Source organism: Tamandua tetradactyla, chromosome 5 (assembly GCF_023851605.1).
Source record: "Tamandua tetradactyla isolate mTamTet1 chromosome 5, mTamTet1.pri, whole genome shotgun sequence".
Lineage (NCBI taxonomy): Eukaryota > Metazoa > Chordata > Mammalia > Pilosa > Myrmecophagidae > Tamandua > Tamandua tetradactyla.
This window is the reverse complement of record NC_135331.1, coordinates 127,693,094-127,717,876: the sequence shown is the minus strand read 5'-3', so window position 1 is coordinate 127,717,876 and position 24,783 is coordinate 127,693,094. Positions and strand designations below refer to the sequence as shown.

Here is a 24,783-nt window from a genome sequence, read left to right as displayed (position 1 = left end):
AATGCAGCAGGCAAAATAATTCCCCCCTCCCCCGAGACACATCCTAATCCCTGGAACCTGGTGAATATGTTATATAACACGGCAAAAGGAAATTTAGGGTGTAGATGGGATTAAGGTTGCTAATCAGCTGACCTTGAGATAGAGAGATTATACTGGATTCGCTGGGCGGGCTCTATGTAATCACAGGGGTTCTTAAAAGTAGAAGAGAGAAACAGGCAATGATGCTGGAGTAATGCGATACGAGAAGGGGTCAACCCGTTCTTGCTGAATTTGACTGTGGAGGACAGGGCCGACAAGCCAAGGAATACAGGTGGTATCTCAAAGCCTGGAGAAAAGCTTTCCACCTGAAAAAGCAAGGAAACCGATTCTCCCCTACTTCCTCCAGAAGGAAAGCAGCCCTTTGACACCTTGATTTTAGCCCATTGAGACTTGTGTACACTTCCGACCTAAAGCACTGTAAGATAACTGCATGTTGTTTTAAGCCACTAAATTGGTGGTAGTTTTGTTATGAAAGAAAACAGAGAACTAATGGAGAAATAATGTGAGAGAGGTAAGGAGAGATCAATCATGAAGGACCTTGAATGGCATTGTAAGGACTGGCCTTCTACTTTGAGCAAAGAGGGGAGCAATTGTAGGTTTTAAAAGAGAGTGATGTGATTTGACAGATTTGAAAAGGATCCCTTTGGTTGTGTTATTAAGACTAGACATAGGAGGGCAAAGGAAGAAGAAGGAGGGAGATCATTCTCTGCTGTTTGCAGCATTGCAGGTGAGATATGATGGTGGCTCATAGCAGGAGGGTAAAAAGTCAGGCAGTGGTAAGCATTTGGATTTTTGCTTTATTTTTAAAGTGGAGTCAATGAGATGTGAGGTGGGAGAGAACGAGGAAGGTCGAGGATGACTCCCACACTTTTGTTCTGAGGAATTACTAGGAAAGAGATCCATTTAGCGAGATGGGAAAAGCTTCAGATGGAGAATTTCTTGGAAAGGGTTCAGGATTTCAGTTTTGGACATGTTGAGTCTGTGATACTTATTAGATATCCAAATGGTGACGATAAATAGGCTGTAGGACACATCTTTATTTACAGTTCAGTAGAAAGGTTGTGGTGGATACCTAAATGTGGGAGTTATAGGATTATAGACTGAGTTTAGATTCACGGGACCAGATGTGTTCACCAAAGAACTGGTGCAGATGAGGAAGAGAAGAGGACCAAGGTCTAAGGCCTTTGGTGCTGTATCTAGTCTCAAGTTAATGAGTTTCCGGCATCCTACATGTGAAATTATCATAATGAGTAAGTCGTTTATTTTACTTATCCTGAACACAGGTCTGTTCAGGCAAATTTGCATCAGTCAGCTTGCCCACTAGCAGAGTTGAAAATGAAAAGCTGAAACACATAGAACCAAGTTAATGAGTACTGATTTTTCAGCCATAGGTTTCAAATAATTCCCCTTCAAATCAGTCAAGGTATGGGGCCTGAGTTCTAGACCTTCATAAGAAGCTCCCATGCAAGCAAATCTCCCAGCCTCGTTATTGCAGGTCCAATCTCCTCTGACTCTTTTGCCTTCATTTTGTGCACACCTCACTTGGCTCTTGATCCTATATTGATTCACACTTAGCTCTCATCTGGAACTGAAAGCCAAGGCCAGTTAATTTCATGAAAGCGCATGTATGGAAAGTTCGCCTAAAGAAAAATTGCCAAGCATGGGCAAACGCTCCAATTTTTAACAAATTATTTTGAAACAATGTTTTAATAATGAAATTTTAGTGTTGACAAGGTGTTTACATTTATTAATCTAATCCTTTCTCAGCCCTGAGCAGGAAGGTAAAGTTTTCTGATTGAGAATTATTTTGTTAGATACTGAAATATCATAGATCCATGGAAAGTATTTGTTATTTTTCCTCATTTCTTCCTACTATCACCTTTATATGATTTAGTGATTTTAGAAGTTAATTAAACTCTTGAAAATACAATCTGAGTTCTCCTTTTCCTTTTCGCCAGTTATATTTATGCTTTTCGTATGAACAAAACTCTTAACTTAAAATACAAAAATTAAATTATATATATAAAAACTGATGATTTGCACTTAAAATATCCCCAAAAAAAGTAATAGTTTCTGTTTAAAACATAAATTGTCCAATTATTATATCCAACAAAGATTTAATGTTTTCAAGAAGTGAGGTTCAGGGAGAATATCTCTCTGCACCCAGTTACTTTGACAGACATGTTAAGTTTGTTGTGATCAAATGTGATAGTGGCTGTGGTTATAAAGGCACTTAAAAATTTTTAGAAAGAAAAGTACAAATGTAATTTAATAAGGGATTTATCAATCATGTTTTGGTACAAAAAGAAATGTTCAAGGGTCACTAACAGTGAGTGGAAGAATATTTAATGGCAAAATAATCGCCACCTAATATCAAGTGAATAAACAAGTTACAGAACAGCACATTTTTTCTGATTCCATTTTTTCCTTTAAGATCCCAACATGTTTAGAGTGGATATCTGTGAGCAGGGGGGCAGCGGGTGACGTTTTGAAATATTCAATCTAAAAGGGAATTAACTTAAGATTGAAAATTTTATCAAATCCCAGAGTGTATTGTTTTCATTATTAACTTTAAATACAGTTTAAATAATATTTATTACAGGAAAAAGGGAGAATTTACAACTGCTTAATGAATGTTCTTATGCTCATTAGAGTACCAGAATATGTATGAATCATGGAACCAGTCTGTGCCTCATTAATGGAGTCCTTCCTTTAAACCAGGGGTCAGCAAACATTTCTGTGAACTGCCAGACAAATATTTTTGGCTTTCTGGAGCACGTGGTCTCTGTCACAACTAAACAACTCTGTCAATGTAGTATAAAAGTACCCATAGACAATATGCAAATGAATGTGTCATTGTATTCCAGTAAAACTTTATTTATAGTCACAAGTGTGAAGTTAATATAATTTTCAGGTCAAAAAAATATTGTTAAAACATTTTTTTCAAGCATTTAAAAATGTAAAAACCACTCTTAGCACATGGGCTATAGAAAAACAGGTGGTGGGCTGGACTTGGCCTGCCGGTCCAATTCTGCCAAACTTTGCTCTCAACAGTAAACCTCAGGACTTACAAAAATGTCCTTATTTTGTAAATCTTTTACCAATTCCTTTTCCAGCCACAGTCTGGGTCCTTGACTTGGCCTGAAGCAGGCCGGCCGATTCCTGCCAGGCCAGCACCGACGTGCACTGACATAAGCATTGTTCCCTTTTAAAGAGCAATCCCTTTACATGGCCAGACTTAGAGGAATAAGCAAAATGAAAGGGAAATAAAGCAATGTCTTCAGCGTGCCTGTCAGTCTGAACTTATACTTAGAGCAGTGACTACCTGGTTTATAGGCCCCAAATTAATTTAGATATATGCCAGATGGTTGATTTAAAAGATTAATTTTAATGCATAACTTTATGTGCACTTCAGTTAGGTATTATTTTAGCCATTATATCTATCTATTGTGTTCTTCCAAATGTTTTGCCATTTAACATGTTAACCATCTTTCTAATTCTGCTGCTTCCAGAATATACTAAGCTTGGCATGCTTATCTTTAATTAAGTTGTTGATGAAGTTGTTAAATAGGGCAGAGCCTATGAGAACCCTCTAAACAAGACTGTGAACGAACTTCAGTTTATTTCCATAGGTTCACAATGTATTCATAGAAGACTTTATCAAATGCCTTAAAAAAATACTATATTTCCAGTAGTTTAAAAAAGAATTTAAGTTAATTTGGTTAATATGACCTGTTCTTAGAAAATTCATATTTCTAGTGAAGTCCTTTCATCAGTAGTCACAAGCCATCTGCTAATGAACAGCCCTACAATTTTATTGAGTTAATGTTAGACCCACGTTATTCTCAGCCAGAATCCACAATCTTCCTAAATTTTGAACAATGAGTTTGTTCATATCTTTTTTTCTACTGCTTCTTCCTTGATCCACAATCCCATGTAATTATAAGCATTGATTACATAATCATATCCACAAGTATTTTCAGTACCTTGGAATGAAATCAATCAGGAACTGAAAACTTGAACTCACTTAAAGCAGCTAAGCACACTTTTGTTTTTAATAACGACAACTGATACAACCCCAAATTATTCCCAATCTGCCTGTAATTCTCAATGTTTCTTCTTGCTGTCTAGTCAGAATTTTTCTCCCCTCTCCAATTTCTGGAAAATTGCCTCCTCCATTTCCCAGAGTAATCTTTAAATTTAAAAGGTCAGAACCTTTAAAGTTTTAAAAGCTTAATTTTTTCCTTCATATACCATGTCAAACATAACATAGAATCCATAAAGAAAAGCTTCTCATTTTAGAAGCATTACACTATCATTTCATTAAAAACTGGCTTTTATCATAGGATACAGGGTGGATGAATCTCTGCTTCACCAATGGGGAATCTGCCATAATCTCACTGAATCCCATAATGTGAAAACGTAAATCCTGCTAAGTTTAAGCTTAAAATGTTGGCTCGCCTTATCTCCTTAAATATCAGTCTCTACATCTGGGCAATGGTGAGCATCTGAAGTTCCTTAGCCAGCTCCTGACAGACTGTGGTTCAAGGAAGTGACCGAAATAGAAACTGGTAAACTTTGTAAAATTAGACTGTCTTCAGTCAGCATAGTCTCATCAAGCTCTGTGATGTACAGGATCAAGAATATAGGGGTTTGGTCCTGTAGCTTCAGATAGGATGAAGCAGTCTGTCCTTAATAAGTTTTTGTTCATTTTTAGTTAAATGAGTGCTATCTGAAAGGTTCTGTAATTAAACAAGCATCCATAATTCTACTTCCACTAAGTATATATTTCTATATGAAAACATGCACAAATTCAAACAATACAAAAACCTTCCTAAGACAGATCCTGGAACAGTAGAATCCAACATCCTATTCATTGCACACACAAAGAGCCTTGCATTAAATAACATGCCACAATGATGTGCTACAGGAGGAGTGGAAAGGGCATGAAGAGAGACCTTGTCAACGGCACAGGTGTTTAGGGTCTCCTGGCATCTGAGGGTGGAGGAGGAACACTGAAAAGCATCCTCTGGAAGCCTGGGTCTCACTCAAAGCACAAGATTTCAGCAATTTACCACTGGAGGGAATTACGATCCTATGGTATTCTACAGATAACTATAGTAACAAGAAAATCCACCCCCAACTTAAAACTACTGACTAGATTGATTCAGTGCCATCCCCTCCTTCCACACACACACATTAAAGATGTAAGCCTAAGAAGAAGCATACCTACTCTTGGTATATGCAAAAGTTTTTGTATTTTACACACAATCTTCCATTCAATAAAATCTAACAAGACACACAGGAAAGCAAGCCAAAAAGGACCCCATTCTCAACAAATAAAAATCAACAAAAACATATCTGAAGATGTTCTAGGTGTCATATTATCAGATATGGACTTCAAAGGTGGAATTTCTAGTGGAGCAAGTGACAAACATAGTTGAAAAGATGATTAATTTTAGCAGGGAGATGGAAGAATTACATGAAAGTGCTAGAAATGAAAACCATAATAACAGAGATGACAAATTTTTTGAGGTGTTGTTCACAGACTAGACTCAGAAGAGAAAAAAATCAGTGAGCTTGAATACAAGTCAATAGCAATTATCCAAAGAGAAATACAAAAAAGAATATGAGCAGAAAAACACGTAGCAAAGCATTTATGCACTGTAGGACAATATCAAATAGACTTACATGTAAATAGAGAACTAGAATGAAAAGAGAGAGAGAAAATGGCATAGGAAATATTTGAAGATATAATAAATTAGAATTTCCAAAATAAATAAAAGATGACAAACCACAAATCCAAAAGCTCTGATTATCCACAACAGAGTAATTAGAAAGGAAAACTCATTCAACACATCAAAATCAAACTGCCAAAAACCAAAGATAAAAATAAAATCTTGAAAACATCCAGAAAAAATGGTACAGTACATATAGCAGAATAGAGAATGGCAGAAGATCTATTTTCAGAAGCTATGTAAGACCCAGTAGACATGAAACAACTTTTTCAAAGTAATCATAGGAAAAAAAAAATACCTGTCAACCTAAAACTCTAGATCCAACAAAAAGAAATTTCAATAATTAAGGTGAAATAAAGACTTCTGGAGAAAAATAAAAGCTAAGAGAACTCAATGCAAGAATACACACAAGAAGTGTTACGAGATGTTCAAGTAAGAAAAACAATTTGAGATGGAAATTCAGATCTACATGAAGGAATGAAGAACCTGAGCATTGAAAAACTGAGGATAAATTTAAAACATGTCTTTAATTACTTTTAACATCATTAAAAATAATTGCAAAAAGCAAAAATATAAGTAATATATTGAGGTGTTTACACAATTTATAAAGTAAAATTTGTGATAAGCATGGTACAAATTATAAGATGGCAAATGTATGGATAGTATTTTAAGGTCCTTATGCTATATGTGAACTGGAATCATTTGCAAATAGGCTAAAACGTATATTGCAAACTCTAAAGCAACCATTGAAAACATAAAACGAAAAGGCATAGCTCATGAGCCAATGGTGATAGACTGAATACTTTCACCTTTGCTACTTAGCATTGTACCAGAGGTTCTAGATAAATGCAGCAGACAAGAAAAATGAATAAATGGAATACAGTTGGGAAAGGAAGTATATAGAAAATTCTAAGATATTTATAAAAATTTTTATAATAAAACAGAATATATTACATAAAATGTATAATAAATATGTTAGCAAAGTAACCGAATTCAAGGTAACCATACTAAAATCAATTGTATTTCTACATACTAGAAATGACTTTTAGTTTTCCTCACTACTCATCCTGTTTTTCAACTTCCCTTACTTCAGATTTTATCATGAATAATTCCTTTTTTCTACTTCTTTTTGAATTATTTCTTCTTCTTTTTCTAGTTTCCTAATTGGAACACTTGGTAGATTTATTTTAAAGATTTGTAAACCTTTAAGGATATAAATTTTCCATTGAGTTTGTTTTTTTCTTGATCCCACAGGTTTCTTTCTTTCTTTTTTTTTGGGGGGGGGTGTATGGTCCAGGAAGCGAACCTGGGTCTCCCGCATGAAAGGTGGGCGTTCTAACCACTAAACTCCCCATGCACCCCTCACAGGTTTTGTCTTAAGCATCCTCCTGCTAACTTTCCAACTAATCTGTAATTTCAGCTTTTATTCTTAGTTTCCAAAAGACTATTTTTTGAGGAGAGGTCTTATTTATCTATTTGTTTGTTTAAAAGATTGCTAGCTGAAAGTTTCTTGTTTATGTTTGTTTGTTTTACCACATACTAGATTGAACCATATGACATTACTGATATCCAACTATTTTTGACCCATAAAAAATGATTATTTTATATGATTCCATCTAATATATTTTGAGTTTTGAGGATTGTTTCATGGACAAAATAGAAAAATGTTTTGAGCATAAACACATACATATATATTTTCATAAATAAAATTGAGCTTTTTACTAAATCTCCAAATCTCTATATTTGGTTTTCTTTTTGTCTCCTGATTTGTTAGATTCTGAACATGATGTATTAAAACTTGACACTGTAATTATAGTTTTAAAGTTTTAGTTCTCTATGCATTTCCAGAGGTTTTTACTTTGTGTATTAAACTGCTATGTTGTTTGAGACATAAAATATTTATTCTTATTTTACATTTTGTGATGCTTTTAGTAATTGGGTGGATTAAATGAATCATATTGTGGATATCAATCATTCTTTTTATTCAGGCAATTGCTGCTTGTTCAATGGATCCAAGTCCAAAGAGGCCGTGGCAGCAGTGACAGAAGTACTGCATGGACTTAGCAACAGGGACTCTTCCTCACCACAGCTAATATAGCCACCACCACTGCTCAGTGCCCACCTACCAACATCAGGACCAAAGCTGAGTCTCCCAAACATCAACATTGCCAGGGGGACCAACTATCCACTGCACAGTAGATTACACTGGATCTCTTTCATCCTAGAAGAGATGTAAATTTGTCCTCAGAGCAATAGACACATGTTGCAGATATGGATTTGCCTTTCCTGGCCACCCTGTCTCTGCTAGCACCATCATTCATGGACTTTCAGAATGTTTTAACCAGGACTTATGGGAAGATGGTGGGATAGGATAGGTTGAGTTCACCCCTGCTCCAAGGAACAGCCAGAAAAGGGTCTGGAGGGCAACTGAGAAGGTGATTCAAGGGTGTAAGTGACCTGGGAGAGTCTTCTACACCACATAGAGTATGATCCTGGCTGCAAAAGCTGAAGAACTGAGAAGCAGAGAACCTTAGACCATCAGGCTAATGCAAAACAGCCTAACATGGAAGCTGCAGCTCTCAAGAGTGTATGGATGGGGAGACGGGCACTAGGAAGGAAGTCAAGCCATGTTCCTTGAACATGCTACCCTCACCACAGAGTCCCCATGACTCACCACACACCCCACACACCTGAACCCTGTCCCCAGCCCCGACTCCCCATGCTCCAACTGCCCCACTGGCCTGCCAACACCCCATGTACGTACCCACCCCACACCCCCATCCCAAGCGTGAGTATGGCTGCCTCAGCCCAACCTACCTCCCCTGCACAAGCACAACTCTCCCCACCCTTCCGGAGCCCTACCTCCACCTCCCTGCCCCCTGCAGGCAGTAACCAGCACAAAAAGGCTGTAGGCACTTACCTCCGTACCCAGCTACACCTGCTCCCAGCCCATACAGTCCTGCAACCTCACCCTACCCCCCTGAACTATTCACACTGGTACATCAGTTTATGGCCCTCCCAGATCCTCACATGTGCACGGCCCCCAGTCATGCTCCCCAGCTCTGGGCAGGTGCTGACCTGCGCAGCCAGACTGCATTTGCTCTCAGCCCAGGCAGGCGCAAGCCAGCCAGCTGCCCTGAGTTCTGCACTTGCACATAAAGGACCCTGTGCTCTAGAGCAGCACACACCAGGGCTCTGTCCCCCAGACTCATACACCCACACATACACATCCCCTCTGCTGCTAGACACCCATGCTCAGAAACGCCAACTTAGCATCTCCAACCTGCACCTATACCTGTGCTCCAACTCATCACCATGCTACTGTGCCCCACCCCATACCCTGCAACCTGATCCACATCTACCCCACATTTACACAGCTTTAGACTACTGAAGAAAATCAATTTTCAAGTCAAACCAATCATGATATTTACAAGCTGCAAAGACAACAAAAGGCCACTAAGTTTATGATGTAGACAGATAAAGTCCAGCCTAGCCTAACAAACAAATCAAAACACCAGAGGAAACACAGGCATTGGAACCAACTAATCAAAGATGTACATATAACTCTATTAAATAAAAGAAATGGAATAGCTAATGATATAAAGGAGATCAAGAAGACACTAGATGATCATAAAGAGGAATTTAAAAGAGTAATAAAAAAATAGCAGCTATCACAGAGGTCTAAGATGCTGTAGACCAAATGAAAAACGTACTAGAGACACACAACAGAAGATTTGAAGAGGTAGATTAAAGAAAAAGCACGCTAGAGGACAGGACAACTGATTTCGAACACTCAAAACAGCAAATGGCAAAAATAATGCTAAATTTTGAATTGGATCTCAGGGAAATGATAGACAAAACAAAGCGCACAAATATAAGAAGCATTAGTGTCCTAGAAGGAGAAGAGAAGAGTAAAGGGCTAGGAAGATTAGTTGAGGATATAATAGGGGAAAGCTTCCCAACCCTTATAAAGGACATAAATATGCAAATCAAAGAAGCCCAATGAATTACAAACAGAATAAATCCAAATAGGCCTTCCCCAAGATACATATTAATCAGTCTGTCAAATGTTGAAGAGATGCAGAAAATCCTGAAAGTGGCAAGAGAAAAACAATCTACTACATACAAGGGAGATCAAATAAGACTGAGTTCTGACTACTCAACAAACACCCTGGAGATGAGAAGGCAGTGGTATGATATGTTTGAGGTCCTGAAAGAGAAAGACTTCCAGCCAAGAATTCTGTACCCAGCCAAATTGTCCTTCAAAACTGAGGGCGGGATTAAAATTGTCAGAGGCAAACAAATCCTGAAAGAATTTGTCAACAAGAGACTGGCCCTACAAAAAATATTAAAGGAAATTCTGCCAGTTGAAAAATAAAGACAGGAGAGGGAGACCTGGAGGGGGCACAGAATTGAAAAGTATATCGATCTGACAAATAAAATCCAGAAGATAAGATGGTAGATTCAAGAAACACCTTTTCAGTAATAACTTTGAATGTTAGTGGACTAAATTTACCAATTAAAAGATACAGATCGGTAGAATGGATTAAGAAACATAATCCAGCTATATGCTTCTTACAAGAGACTCATCTTAAACACAAGGATATAAACAGATTGAAAGTGAAAGGATGGAAAAAGATGTTCCATGAAAGTTGCAACCAAAAGAAAGCAGGAGTAGCTATGCTAATATCAGACCTATATAGACTTTAAATTTAAAGACATCATAAAAGACAAAGAAGGACATTAAATATTAATTAAAGGGACAATTAAGCAAGAAGAAATAACAATCATAAATGTTTATACTCCCAACAAAGGAACTTTAAAGTACATGAGACAGACATTGGTAAAACTGAAGGGAGTGATAGATGTTTCAACAATAATAGTAGGAGACTTCTCCTACTCTCTCTCCTTTATAGACAGAACAATCAGACAGAAGATCAACAAGGAAACAGAAACGTTAAACAACCTCACAAACGTATTAGACCTAGCAGACATATATAGGTCATTATACCCCCAAAACACCAGGATATATATTTTTCTCTAGCGCTTATAAAATATTCTCCAAGATAGATTATATACTAGGGCAAAAAACAGGTCTTCATAAGTCTAAAAACATTGAAATTATTCAAAGCACTTTCTCTGATCACTATGAAATGAAGTCAGATCTCAATAACCAGCAAAGAATGATAACTTTCACAAATATATGGAGATTAAATAACACACTCTTAAATAACCAGTGGGTCAAAGAAGAAATTGTAAGAGAAATCAGTGGCTATCTGGAGATGAATGAAAATGAGAATACAGCATATTAAAACTTACGGGATATGGCAAAGGCTGTGCTGAGAGGGAAATTTATTGCCTTAAATGCCTATATTAAAAAACAAGAAAGAGCAAAAATCGAGGACTTACTGGCTCACCTAGAGGAACTTGAGAACGAACAGCAAACTAACCCCAAAGCAAATAGAAGAAGAGAAATAACAAAGATTAAAGAAGAGTTAAATGAATGGGAGAACAAAAGAACAATAGAAAGAATCAATAAAACCAAAAGTTGGTTCTTTGAGAAAAGCAATAAAATTGATAGGCCACCAGCAAGACTGACAAAAAAACAGAGACAAAATCAGAAATGAAAAGGTATCATTACCACAGATCCTGAAGAAATAAAAGAAATCACAAGAGTATACTATGAACAACTATATGCCAACAAACTGGACAACTTAGATGAAATGGACAAATTCCTGGAAACACACAAACAAACTACAGTGACTCAGGAAGAAATAGGAGATCTCAACAAAAATTAAAGGATTCAATCGGTCATCAAAAAACTCCCTACAAAGAAAAGCCCAGGGCCAGATGGCTTCACAGGGGAATTTTATCAAACATTCCAAAAAGAACTAACACCAATCCTGCTCAAACTTTTCCAAAAAATTGAGGAAAAAGGAACACTATCTAATTCATTGTATAATGAATATAATAATAATTCACTGTATGATGAGTATAATGTATAATGGTACAGCCACTATGGAAGACAGTTTGGTAATTCCTTAGGAAAGTAAGTATCAAGTTGTCCTATGACCCAGCAATAGCACTACTTGGTATATATTCAGAAGAGCTGAAAGCAGTGACAACAAATAGACATTTGCACTCCAATGTTCACAGTAGCATTAATCACAATCGCCTAAAGATGGAAACAATCCAAATGCCCATCAACAGATGAGTGGATTAACAAAGTGTGGGATATGCATATGATGGAATATTATACAACAGTAGGGAAAAATGACATCTTGAAGCCCATGACAAGATGGAGGAGCCTTGAGGACATAATGCTGAGTGAAATAACCTAGACACAGAATTATAGATACTGTCTCTACTTTTATGACCATGGTAAAGGTCAAATTAGAGGCTTATAGTACAAAATATAGGGTACTTAGAGATACATAGAAGCTAGAGATAGGTAAACAGTTGACTAATTAGGTTGAACTCAAATATAAGGGGATAAATAGAAGTGAAGGTTCACTAGTGGGTCTATAAGTAACATTACCATATTGAAGTTGAACATGAGTGAAAGGGGTTGTATAGCTCTATGTGTCCCACTGATTAACACTAGAAATATAAATAATGTCTTGCAAGAACTACTTCAAAGGTATGATTCATGTACAAAGAATGTTTAGGTCCAGGGCTCAAGGAGGGAAACTGCTATTATATACTCTGGGCTACATTTAACAGGAAAACATCAGCACTACCACAGCTACTGCAGAAGTAAATAATGAGGGGCATGACAAGGGTTAAGAGGATGTTTAGATTTCCTATTTGGTGAGGGCATGTTTATTGATTTTCTTTCTCTTGGGAACAATGAAATGATCTAAAATTGAGAGTGTTGATGGACTGAACTTTGGGCCCTCTACTTGATGTATGATGAATGCAGGTGGCTGAAGGATGCACTGACTGAGAAGTCACCAAGTACACCATTGGCAAACGATGGTGTATACCTATGACTGAATATTATGCTGTTACAAAGAAGACTGAGTTGTGAGGCATGCAATGATGAGCATGAACTTGTGGGACATTTAATGAGGCAAAATAAGCCAGAAACAAAAGAACAACCATGGTGTGGTCTCATGTAGAAAATGCTTATAAGTAAATTAGGGGCCTAGATTGTAAGCTCTTTCTATAGCAGACTCATTTACCCTGGAGTGGCAATTAGTAATTCTGGATTTTGATAGGCTATTATATATATATATAACCTGATATTTAGCGGTAAGAATGAGACTGATCAGGTTGGGATTAAGGTAATTCAGAACACAGGGGTAAAGAAGACATTGCCTGTATCTTAGAACCACACTTACTCTTTGAAACCAAAGGAAAAAAGATTTATTTTGTCCAGAACCTAAATTTTCTATAGCTCATAATCTAACTTAAACTGTCTGCACGGCTCATTTGAACAACTGAAACACAAGAAGCCCAGAAAAAGAATGAGGGCCTTTAATCCGGTAGAGCTTAATGTATTGCCTGGATATATCCAAGAACATATTAAACAGATAATCAAAAAGTATTGCCAAAATACCTTTAGGGATGGGAGAACAAACATGGAACTATTAAACATTACCATAAGGGAATCCCCTTATACTGTGTCAAACATTAGGGATACCCAAATCAATATGCCAAGTCTATAGGCTTACTCTTCTGAAGCTTATGTAGGTAATGGAAAAGCTTAGCCTACCTATAGGTATGCCTAAGAGCTACTTCTGGAGGACCTCTTTTGTTGCTTGGCCTAAACCCAAGTCTATAAGTGAAATCATCCAGGGGGCAAAGCCTCCCTGGTGGCATGGGAGATGACTCCCAGGGATGAGTCTGGACCTGGCACCATAGGATTAACAATTCCAACCTGACCAAGAGGGGGGAAAGAAGTATAACTAATAAAATATCAGTGGCTGAGAGAGTTCAAACAGAGTCGAGAGTCTACTCTGAAGATTTCTCTTGTGTAAGCTTCAGTTAGACGTTGCTACCTATCATAACTCACCAAACCCCAACCAAAACCATTCCAGTCATCCCAAAGAACACCTAACACAATATATAAGATTCTACAAAGATTCCATGCCCTAGGGTAACTTTCCAGAAACCTACACCCTCCAGATGGGTCCCAACCTCCAGATGGACACACGTGGGTCCTAGAGCCTGGAGGGCCCAGCCTCTCCAGAACATCAGCTAGTTCTATCTTCCTACTCCAGATTATTGACAGCCCCTTCCAACATGAAAAAGTTGGAATGGCAATAGCCCAAATACCACAAAGGAGTGGGATAGAAAGATAAAAGGTGATAGTGGGCTTAGACAGAGAAGGTAGGGTTTAACAAATTAATATGATTGCTGAATCACTAAATTGATATTTTGTTTAGTCTCTGGTGTTTTGGAGCAGCTAGAAGTAAAAACCTAGGATTGTGGAGTTGTAACCCACACCAAACTTCTGAAATCTGTTCTACAACTAGTTGTTGTGATGTGCTTTGAAATTTATTGCTTTTTTGTATATATGCTATTTTTTTTTACAAAAAAGTCAATCATGATGATAAAAATTTATTCCTTTTTAGCCTCCTATATTCTGGAGCAGTTAGAAGCAAAAATCTGAGATGATGGTATGGTAGCCCATGACAAACTCTGGGATCTGTCCTGTAACTACTTTGAAACCATTGCTTTTTTCTTTCTTTGCTTTGTATATATATTATACAATAAAAGAAGTTTAAAAAATGTCTTAATCACTGCATTAATATTGCATCTAACAATGTTTCCAGTCAATGGACTCCTTTTACTAGGAGTGAAATGTAACAATTGAGCTCACGCTTCTGAATTTCCATGGTCTTACTACTTATTCCACTTCTCAGAAACTTCTGACCTAACAAAATGATGGGATGACCAACAGAAAACTCATTGTTAGTGCCAGCTGAGAAATCACACCTTGCAAAATTAGTGTCCCAGGCAAAGAATGCAGTATATTCTTTGATTGAAAAGCCAGTAGTAGGTGCTGTTCCTGAATAGTCAGAATAAAAATATTCAGGAATCAGTGGTGGAAGTTTTATAACTCCCAATAATATACTTGTACAGGTTTGATCTCCTGTTTTTATACCTTTTATCTCTTTTGGTTTAGAGTTTTAGTTGATAAAGAAGATGTGCTCCCATAAGTGGAGACAAAGAAGTTCCCCAAAACTAGAAACAAACAGAAAGCAATATAAGACAGTATAATAATACCTCATTGATGCAATATCTTGGGCAATGGGGCAGTTTCATATAAATAAATTTTCAACTTACTAATACTGTTTATTCCCTTAAAAATTACTAATTTGGATCAGGGATCTACAAAGAATTGCTGGCAGACAAATCTGATCCCTTTATTTATTATGACTATTATTTTTTAATTTTTACGGTCTATAGCACCATTGAGAGGGTTAGCACAGCGAGCTGTGGAGACCAAGTGAGGGAGTCCCCCTCCAGCCCTGGGTACTCTTTGTCCCCAGTGACTACCTCCGTAGTCGTTGGCCTGTCTTGCCACCACAGTCGACTACTGGCATCAACAGGCAATATCTCAGATCTCCATGCAGGAATCTGCCACTCAGGAGGTGGCCTTGCCTCCAGCCTACTGCCTAAGCTGTGATGGCCAGCCTGTCCATGACAGGGCATGCTGGGACCTGGTGTCACTGGGACAGGGAGTGAAACTAACCACGGCTGACATTCCCCTCAGGCCAGTTGCTCTTCACTCCAAAAATGTTTCCAAAGGTGGTGTTCCCACCACCAGGGGACGGCCAACCTAAGGAAACAGGGTGGAGCAAGGCAGGAGTCTTCTCTCGTTATGTAAATACCTAGGTAATATGCTGTTTGGTTGTTGCTGCTGCTGTTGCTTCTACTTAGCCCATGAAGTATTTGCTATCGGGCCTCCTCTAGAACAAGCCTGTGGAATTCTACTTTTGAATAGAATTCAGAAATAATTATATTTTCATTTAAGCTATTAATTAAAATATTAATTATAAGATATAGTTAATACCCTTTCCTACGTAGTTAGAAGAGGCTTATTTAATATTATTTAAATTTCTCTCAAGGATATGAGGATTTTTATTTTTGAAATATATTCTTTTGTACGCTTTCATGTAGCAAAGGACTTTAGGAATTCCCACCATCCAATTTGTTATAAATGTATCACAGTGATTTGCCTACCCATTGATTGGGTAGGTTCTGATTTGCCTACCCATTGGTTGAGGGCTGATGTTGAAAAATTGTATTTTGGGCAATGTCTGTTAGAGAAGGAGATGGATGGTGAGAGGTGGATAGGCTCACCCTTAATAGTTAAGGCAGAAGGAGGTGACAGGGATGGCTCCATTGGTAGAGAAGAGCCAGTTTGGCTTCTATAGAATAAACTGATGAAGTTTCTATTTTCTCTTTTCCTTCCATTCTTGGCGCTTGTGTACAAATTTACACAAGTAATTTGACACATTACAATTTATATAAGAAAATGAGTTTTATTAAATATCTCAGAAAATACAGTTCAAAAATTAAGTTCAATGTCAATAGCTTTTTAATTTTTAATGCAGCTTTACATTTAAAATTTGGATTTAACCCTGCATTAAATAAAAAGAATAAATGATATCTTCATCTTTTTAAGTATAAAGCACAGATAAACATATACTTCACCAATAGATAATATAGTGTGTTTGTGGTATTAAAATTTCATGGAGTTCATAGAGGATATGATTAGGAAAAATGTCTAAAAAGGCTCCTTAAGAAGGGGGACAATAATGAAAAACTGGTTAAAAAACACTGTCTTGAAGCAACTACTCCACAACGAGGTCAACAGTAATCAGGACTTGCCTATTGGCTTACCAGAAATTTCCTATTCCACTAGAGCGTGGGGTAATTTATTCAGGACTGAAACCTAACCAAAAGAATTCCCTGGGATTCTTGAACTCTGGAGGATTGGGCACTGAAAGTAGAAAAGAAAGACATTATCTAAGTGCACGATATAAACTCTAACCTTTGAATTTGATTAATTTTTAATTTTCATCTCAAACTGCCAGAGTTGGACATATTAGTTGCAAGAATTTTTGCTGATTCTAATTCCACAATGTTGTATAGATTCTCCCTTTCTTTTAGTATTCAGTGTATTTCCGGCCTCACTTGTCTCATAGACTGATTCACTTGATGCATACTGAGTTCCTTCCATTCAGAATTACCTCAAATAAACCTGAATTTAGTTAACACAGCTTCTCATCCAAGTCGTCCTCTTTGCTGATCTCATTACTAATTGCTTCCTTATATTGGAGCCTTCTTAGAGTAGTACATTAATTCTAAGCTGTTTTTTAGTGGTCTCGGTAATCAGGTTGTCAAACAGAAAAAGAAAACAGAAATTTCATGGTCTTTATAACTGGACTTTAGAGAACAGGGTAGAGTTCGTGAACCATATATGTGCTCTGAGACCAGAAGGTGCATCAGGACGTTAAGCCGCATTCCATGAGCTCAAATAACACTGACTCACACATGCATGGGTTTTAAGACAGCTATTTTCTCTACAAGTCATCTGTCTTTTAAAAAATTTCCTTCCAAACTCCCTGATTTGTTCTGGATGGCTGAAGTTGAAGAAGCCTGACTCTTAGGGAATTAGGTACCTTGCTACAAATAATTAAGTGCTAAACCAAGTCTGGGCTGGAAAGTCTATAGTACTTTAGAGTAGAGATAATCAATGAAATCATCTCTTGGGAGGTGAAACTAGCTCTGCCTTGAAAAAGATACATGACTTGAATTAGGGGGTGGGAAGAACAGCGTTCTGGGATAAAGTTGCATCATGAGCAAAGGCAAAAGGAGAGAAAATAGCAAATCCCAATTGGTGAACACTAAATAAGCTGGGCTGCATATGGGGAAGTTTATTTTAGGAAGTAATTTTAGGAAACAGAAATATTAGGCTGGACACAATACAACCAGCCCTTGAAATTTTGTTAATTCTTTTGCCGTTCATCTTCTCCCTAGCTTGCCAAGTTCACCACAACGAAAGCATTATTAGCTCTCTTTCTGCTCTCCTCTCCTAATTCAGTATTCCCTTTCACTTTGTCATAATTCTTAATATCCTACTCTCTCATGGTATAAAATCTCTACAAGTTAGTTTTTCCTCGTCCACCAGCCAGCCTATATTAATTCTTCCTATTCGTCCCCCTTTTACAACTCCACATTTAATTAAACAGCATGCATACATGAGTTATCGAGGATTTTAAAGGAACACAATTTGTGGAGTATGGAAAATATTCTCCTTCAAGGAAACTGCATTTGCAGAGGCCCTGAAGTGAGAATAAAGGCACTTGTCAGGAACTGGAAAGCCAGTGTGGCTATGCTGCAGAGAGCACGGAGGAGAAGGTACGAAAGGAAGATGGAGAGGGCAGCTTGGGCCAGAGCATTTCAGGTCTTGTGGTGAAGCAAAGGGATTTGTCTTTATGATGAAAGCAGGGACAGGCCGTCGGGATGCCGTGCAAGGAAGTGTTTGGGGAGGTGTTGAGGGTGATAGGATTTGTTTTTTGGGGGTTGGGGAAAGAATCCTTCTAGCTACAAAGTAGAAATAAAGTGGGGGAAGTTAGAGTAAATTTGGTGTGTTTGCTTAAAAGATTACTGCAGCAGTCTAAGGAAAAAAGAAGGGTAATTTAAACTAGGATAGCAGTGAAGACACGGAGAGAATTGGATGGATGAGGGAAATAGCAGGATGAAGCAATGCTCAGAAGAGACTAAATTTTGATGTGATTGATTTTTCCTGAAGATATTTCTATTTTAAAAAGATGACCTAGGAGAGCAAGGGTAGATCTGTGGTAGAATTCTCACCTGCCACGCAGGAGACCCGGGTTCAACTCCCGGCTCATGCACTTGCCCTGAAAACAAACAAGCAACAAACGAACAAAATACTGAACAATCAAAAATTCAACAAATGGTGCTGCAATAACAGGATCCTCACATGGGAGGGATCCACTTGCATGGAAAAAGAATGAAATGTGACCCCTGCCATGCAGCATACTCCAAAAAAAAAAAAAAAAAAAAGATGGTTTACAAAACATTTTGAATTTCTTATTGATAAATGGATCTTTTAAATTAGAGCATCTAGCCTACCCACAACCTGCCTACACAGCCAGTCCAATTTTCTTCAGCTATGGGATCTTTTCTCCTTAGACCCCATTCTACAAATATGGGGCCCATTATTATTTTAAAAGCTTTTTTTAATTAAATATTGATAGAAAAAAACTAATATTTATTAAATATCTGCAAGGTACAAAGCATACTAACCTAACGGACTGCCCTGAATCCACAATCCAGTATCAGAAATGAACATTATTTCTTTAAATGCTTTTGTGTACTCCTTTTTGATCACACTGCTTCTTTTTCTCAGAGAAAACATCTCTCATGAAAGCTGTATTTGTATTCCCCTGCTTTGTAGTTTTACCACCTAATACCTAACTCTAATAATAGACGAATAGGTTTCCCTGTTTGTTCATTTATTTTTTTGTATGCTGTATGGTGGGGTCACATTTCATTGTTTTTCCACGTGAATATTCTGTTATTGTAACACCATTTGTTGATTTTTTTTTGTTTTTGTTTGTTTTGCTTGTTGTTTTTCTTTTTTGGAGTGGGGGGAAATGCATGGAATCAAACACAGGTCTCCTGCATGGCAGGCAAGAATTCTACCACTGAAATACCCTTGCACCACCCACCCCCATTTAATTTTATATACTATATATGTATTATTCTCTCAGTTGCTCTTTTAACTCAACATTATGTGCCTGAAATTTGTCAGTGTTATCGCATGTAGCTAAACTTCTGTTACCTTAATTGCTATAGCGCATTTCATTTTATGACCATACCACATTTTATCCATTTTACTTTCAATGTCATTCATGCTAGTCACACCACTTTCCCCCTGCTACTACAGGAGGGCATCTAAATAGCTCCCACACCTGCCTCTGGGTACACAGTATCAAGAGTTTCTGTAGTATAGATAACTAGGATTGGCACTGCTGGGATTCAGGCTATGTCCATTTTAACTACTGAAAATATGCCGAATTCTATTCCAATGTGGTTATACCATGTTACACTTGCACCTGCAGTATGTAAGTTTATAAATGTTCAACCCAGAGCGATATATTCTCTTCAATACTTAATATTTTCAGGCAACTTTTTTTTCACTTTTTGCTCTTTATTGTATATTTATTTCTTGTTACATTAATTTCTTTTCTTTTTTGTATATTGAAAATATATGTATTTGCCAATACACAGAGCTAAAATTAAAATATATATAAGAAGATGCCTCACTTATTATTTCTTCCATCTACTTCTATTGACCTTATTCTATTGTTCTTTCCTGGATTCTTATGTTGAATGCTTAATAACATAAGTTCATTCATTTAAAAAATTTCTTCATTTGTAATGTACTTGATATAAATATCTCTCTAAATGTTACATTAGCTGGAGCCCACACATTTGGATATGCAATATTTTTAATGTAACTTTAATCTAATTATTTTCTAATTTCCATTAAGGTTTCTTCTTTGCTCTATGTGTTATTTCAAAGTGTGTTTTTAAAATGTCATTCATAAGGAGCTTTTCTAGTTACATTTATGTTATTGGTTACTATCTTAATTGTGTTGTGATCAGAGAACATGGTCTGTATGATATCAATTCTCTGAAAATTGCTGTGATTTGTTTGGAGTCCAGAAAGTGAAAAGTTTTCTTAAATATTCTACGTCTATTCAGATGGATGTGTACTATGCGGTTAATGTTGTCCAAAGTTCTGTTTTTTTTTCTTTTTCACTTCCCCTCTCTCTCACTTTCTTTCTGTCCCTCCCTCTTCTATCTTTCTCTTTCTATCTCTATTGGTGAGCATTTGCAGAAAGTGTTTATGCTATTCAGATCTCCAGATCCTTATGGTACTTCATCAATTCCTGAAAACTCCCCTGTAAATTCTGCCTTTTGCATTTTAAAATTATTCTATAATGTGCATAGAAATTTTATTTTGCTATATTTTCCTGGAGAACTGAGGCTCTAATTATTATTAGACAATCTTCCTTACCAGTGGTAATACTCATTTTTACTTTAAACCAATTTTTTTCCAATGTTAATATAGAGAAAACATCTTTCCTGTGGTTAGTATTTTCATTTTTATCTTCCTTTATTTTCAACCTTTCTGTATATTTATGTTTAGATGTATATATTTTAAACAATTTATAGATGAATTGTGTTTTATTATCTACCCTTAAATGTTTTGACTACTTCATTTCTACTTATGTTATACTCATTTGGCCTACCATGTCTCTATTCTCTCTTTCCTTCCTTGCCTCTTTTTTTTTTCAATTAATTACTTATTCTCAATCCATTTCTTTGCTTCTACTGTTAAATAAGTTGCTTTATTCTTTTCAATGGTAATCCGAGAAGTTTTTAAGATTCATGCTTCTCAAATCTATTATTATTAATATATTTACCCTTCTCTAAGCAATACACTTAACTCCAATACACGTAAAATCCAGTGGCCCCTTTCCAACTTATATAATGTTGTTATGTGTTTTAGTTCCATTTTTGAAATCATGCAAGACATTATTGCAATTGTTTATAAAATAAATACCTGTTTGGATTTAACAACATGAATAACATTTTTTGAACATCATTCCTTTTTTGTATCTCAAACCTGCCCTTTGAAATCTCTTTTCTTACTCAAGTTAATCCTTTATCACTTAGTTCAATGAGTATCTCTTGGTGGTAAATTTCTCCATTTTAGTTTGTTGAAAATGTAAACATATAGCCCTTATTCATGAAAGATATCCTCACTGAGTACACAAATCTATGTTGACGGTTATCATGTTCTCTTATTATATTTTGTCTTTGCCTTCTGACTCTCAATGTTGCTGTTGAGAAGTCAGATGGCACTTTGTCTTTTCTTGGAAACTAATCAGACTTTTACCTTTGGATACAAAGATATTTTATCTTTGCTGTTTTTCAGCTTCACAATAATGCTACTTGGTACAATTTTTGTTTGTTTGTTTTCATTTAGCCTAACTTGGGCTTCATCAATCTGTGGTTTGGTGTCTTTTTTCTCAATGTTCACAATTCTTTATAAATTGACCCTATATGGTTTTTCCTTTCTTTACTTTCTGGTTTTGATTAGACATGTACTAGACTTTCATACAATTCTTTATATATCTTAACCTTTCTTTGATATTTTACATCTCTTTTCCTCTTTAGACTACATTCAATTAGGAGCTTTTGATTTCTATTTTAGTTTATTAACTCTCTCTTCAGCTCAGATACATCTATTGAATTTTTAATCTCAATCTTCATATTTTCCATACCTAGAGTTCCATTTGAGTCTTTACTCAAATATGTTTAGTCATTTTAATAGTCTGTTTTTCCTTGCAAGCATTTCTGACTTTTTTTTTATTAAACAAACTATACTTTTTATATTCTGGTCTTATGAGTTTAAAATATTAAGGTTTTGTAGGATTTATCCTGCTTTCAGTTCTTCTTGTTCTTTCAGTGTTGCCTTCTTTTCTTTTCTATTTTATATTTTTATTGCAAACTCATTCTTTCTGGATCTTCACCTGAGGGAGTATATTAAGGACTGATATTAAGCTAGTTGATTCAGAGAGATTTGGCATCCACATCTGCTAGATGCCTAGAAGTACTAGCGCTCAAGAACTATTTTAAACTGAATTCTTGACTTTTTTCAATCTATGCAGGAAATGTGAATTCAATCTTCCACCTCAAATAACAGACAATTTATGGTTACAAATCAGAGTTTTCACTCTATTCAATGCCAAGATTGAGACAGGTAATTTTTCTGTTTTAATGGGTGTTATTTCTAGTTTACTCTTACACAGGGGGCTTAGGTGTCTCAGATTTTTTGTGATCGTGTCTCCAATGACCCTGCGCCCCCTAGGTCATAAAAATCAAATCTTAAGTTTGGCCTCTTTAGTGCTCCATTTACCAATTTGACTCAATAAATATGACTTTCCTTTCAATTTCCTCTAATAACATGTTTTTAAGTGTACTGTTTCTGGAATTTCCCTCCTTTTAACTCAGAGCTCAAAGAGCATCTGTTTCTTTGCAACTACATACTCAATATCAGCAGTTAATACTGTGTTTACTTGAAACAAATGAGCTTAATAAATATAGTTCTTTTTGGTGGTACATCTGAAAAGTCATAGTACAGGTTTTACAAACTCAATTCACACTTTTCAGGAATATGTTCAGTATTGCATCTTCAGGACTGGAAAGTCATCAAACCACTGCCATTTTACTGTACTAGTTTTCAGAAAATATTTTTGTCAAATATGTCACATCATTTCTACCTAGTTACTTTGTAGAAAACTATGATATTATGTTATTGCTAACAAATAAACACGTTTTTGAATGATCTACTGTTGAAAATCTGTAAACAAAGGAACATTTAAAGAAAAACAGCCAGTATTTTTAGGAAAATTGTCTGGGATTAACGAGTAAAAAGGAGACAGCCCTAGAATGTTGAAATAATAAAAAAATAAAAAAATAAAAACTTCCACAAGGGAGTATGGCTAAACAGGCAAAATTTTTTCAACTTTAGGGTCCTTCCAAGTTTATGTGAACATAAGCTGACAAGTCTTTGGGCCAAATTATTTGACATTCCACCCACCTTTTCTGACCTAAATGTATGCTGAAGCCCTCCCACCAGGAACACTGGGATTAAATACAATTTTTTAAAAGCTGACTACCCAAGCACCATAGTCACCTACATGTTGGAAGTGACAAGCCAATCTGGCTTCAAGTGTAACACGCTATCAGGTACAAAAGAGAATTGGAGCAGCAGTTATATGATGTTTTCCCTTGTGATGTTCTCCATTGCAAATCATGCATTTTCAGGGCCTTGTTTTGGCCCAGATAATGAGTCATTAATCTACAATAAATGAATGAATCATTAATTTACAATAAAATTGAAGATCCAAGTTGATGCACCACACATCTTTTCCCAATAAAATGCATTATGGGTGGGCTACGGTGGCTCAGCGGGCAGAGTTCTTGCCTGCCATGCCAGACACCTGGGTTCAATTCCCAGTGCCTGCCCATGCAAAAAAAAAAAAAAAAAACAAAAAAACAAGCATTATATGGAATAAAGGAGTGATAATACATATCCATCAGTTAATTCCTGGCATTATAATAGTATTCTGTATCTTGCATGTTGTATAATTGAAAAGTACTTTCATATATGTATCATCACATTATGGTTTCATCCATAGAAAATCCTGCTGAACAAGGAGGGAGAGGACTATTTATTGCCCTCTGTGATGGTTAAGTTCATGAGTTAACTTGGACAGTTGGGACAGTAATAGTGCCCAGTTGTTTGGTCAAGGAAATACCAGCCTAACTGCTACTGTGAGGATATTTCATGGACTTAAATCATCAGTAAGTTGATTGCATCTATGTCTGATTATATATACAATCAACCGAGGAGATTGCCTTCAGCAATGAGAAATGCTTCATCCATTCAGTTGAAGGCTTTAAAAGGAGAAGTGACTATTTCAGCAGTGAGAAGAGAGAATTTTCATCTCTACCTCAGCCAGCAAGGTTCTCCTGGGGAATTCTTTGAAAACCTTCATCCAAGTTCCCATTTGAAGCCTACCCTATGGAATTTGGATTCGTGAATCCCCACAGTTGAGTGAGAAATTTTGATAAAATCTCATAATATTTCCAGATATCACCTGTTTTTTCTGTTTCCCTAAAGAACCCTAAATAATACTTCCTCTTTTGTACAAATTAGGAAATTGAAGCATGGGAACAGTGTGTAAATATCTCAGTCTCACAACTAATAAGTGACAGCAAAAAAAAAAAACAAAACAGCAGAATACTATTGTTACATGGATATGTTCATACTTGAGATTTCTAGGAATCCAGTAACATAGGGTGAGGGTTAGGGTTCAGATATCAAAATAGAGGCATAAACCAGGACTAGGGAAAGGATATGAGCTGGGGAACTGACCTC

At 36.5% G+C, this 24,783-nt stretch overlaps 1 long non-coding RNA gene across 5 annotated transcripts in view; it reads right to left on the bottom strand.

Annotated features, from left to right (window-relative positions):
- Window positions 1–24,783, bottom strand: part of LOC143684847 (uncharacterized) — a 380,663-nt gene that overhangs the window by 5,253 nt on the left and 350,627 nt on the right. The window contains exon 8 of one of the 5 annotated variants that reach the window (XR_013176209.1): window positions 16,474–16,734. The exons of the other annotated variants lie outside the window; for them this stretch is intronic. This is a non-coding gene — a long non-coding RNA (uncharacterized LOC143684847). Of the gene's footprint in view, window positions 1–16,473; window positions 16,735–24,783 lie in introns of those variants that run through there. 5 annotated transcript variants of the gene reach the window in all.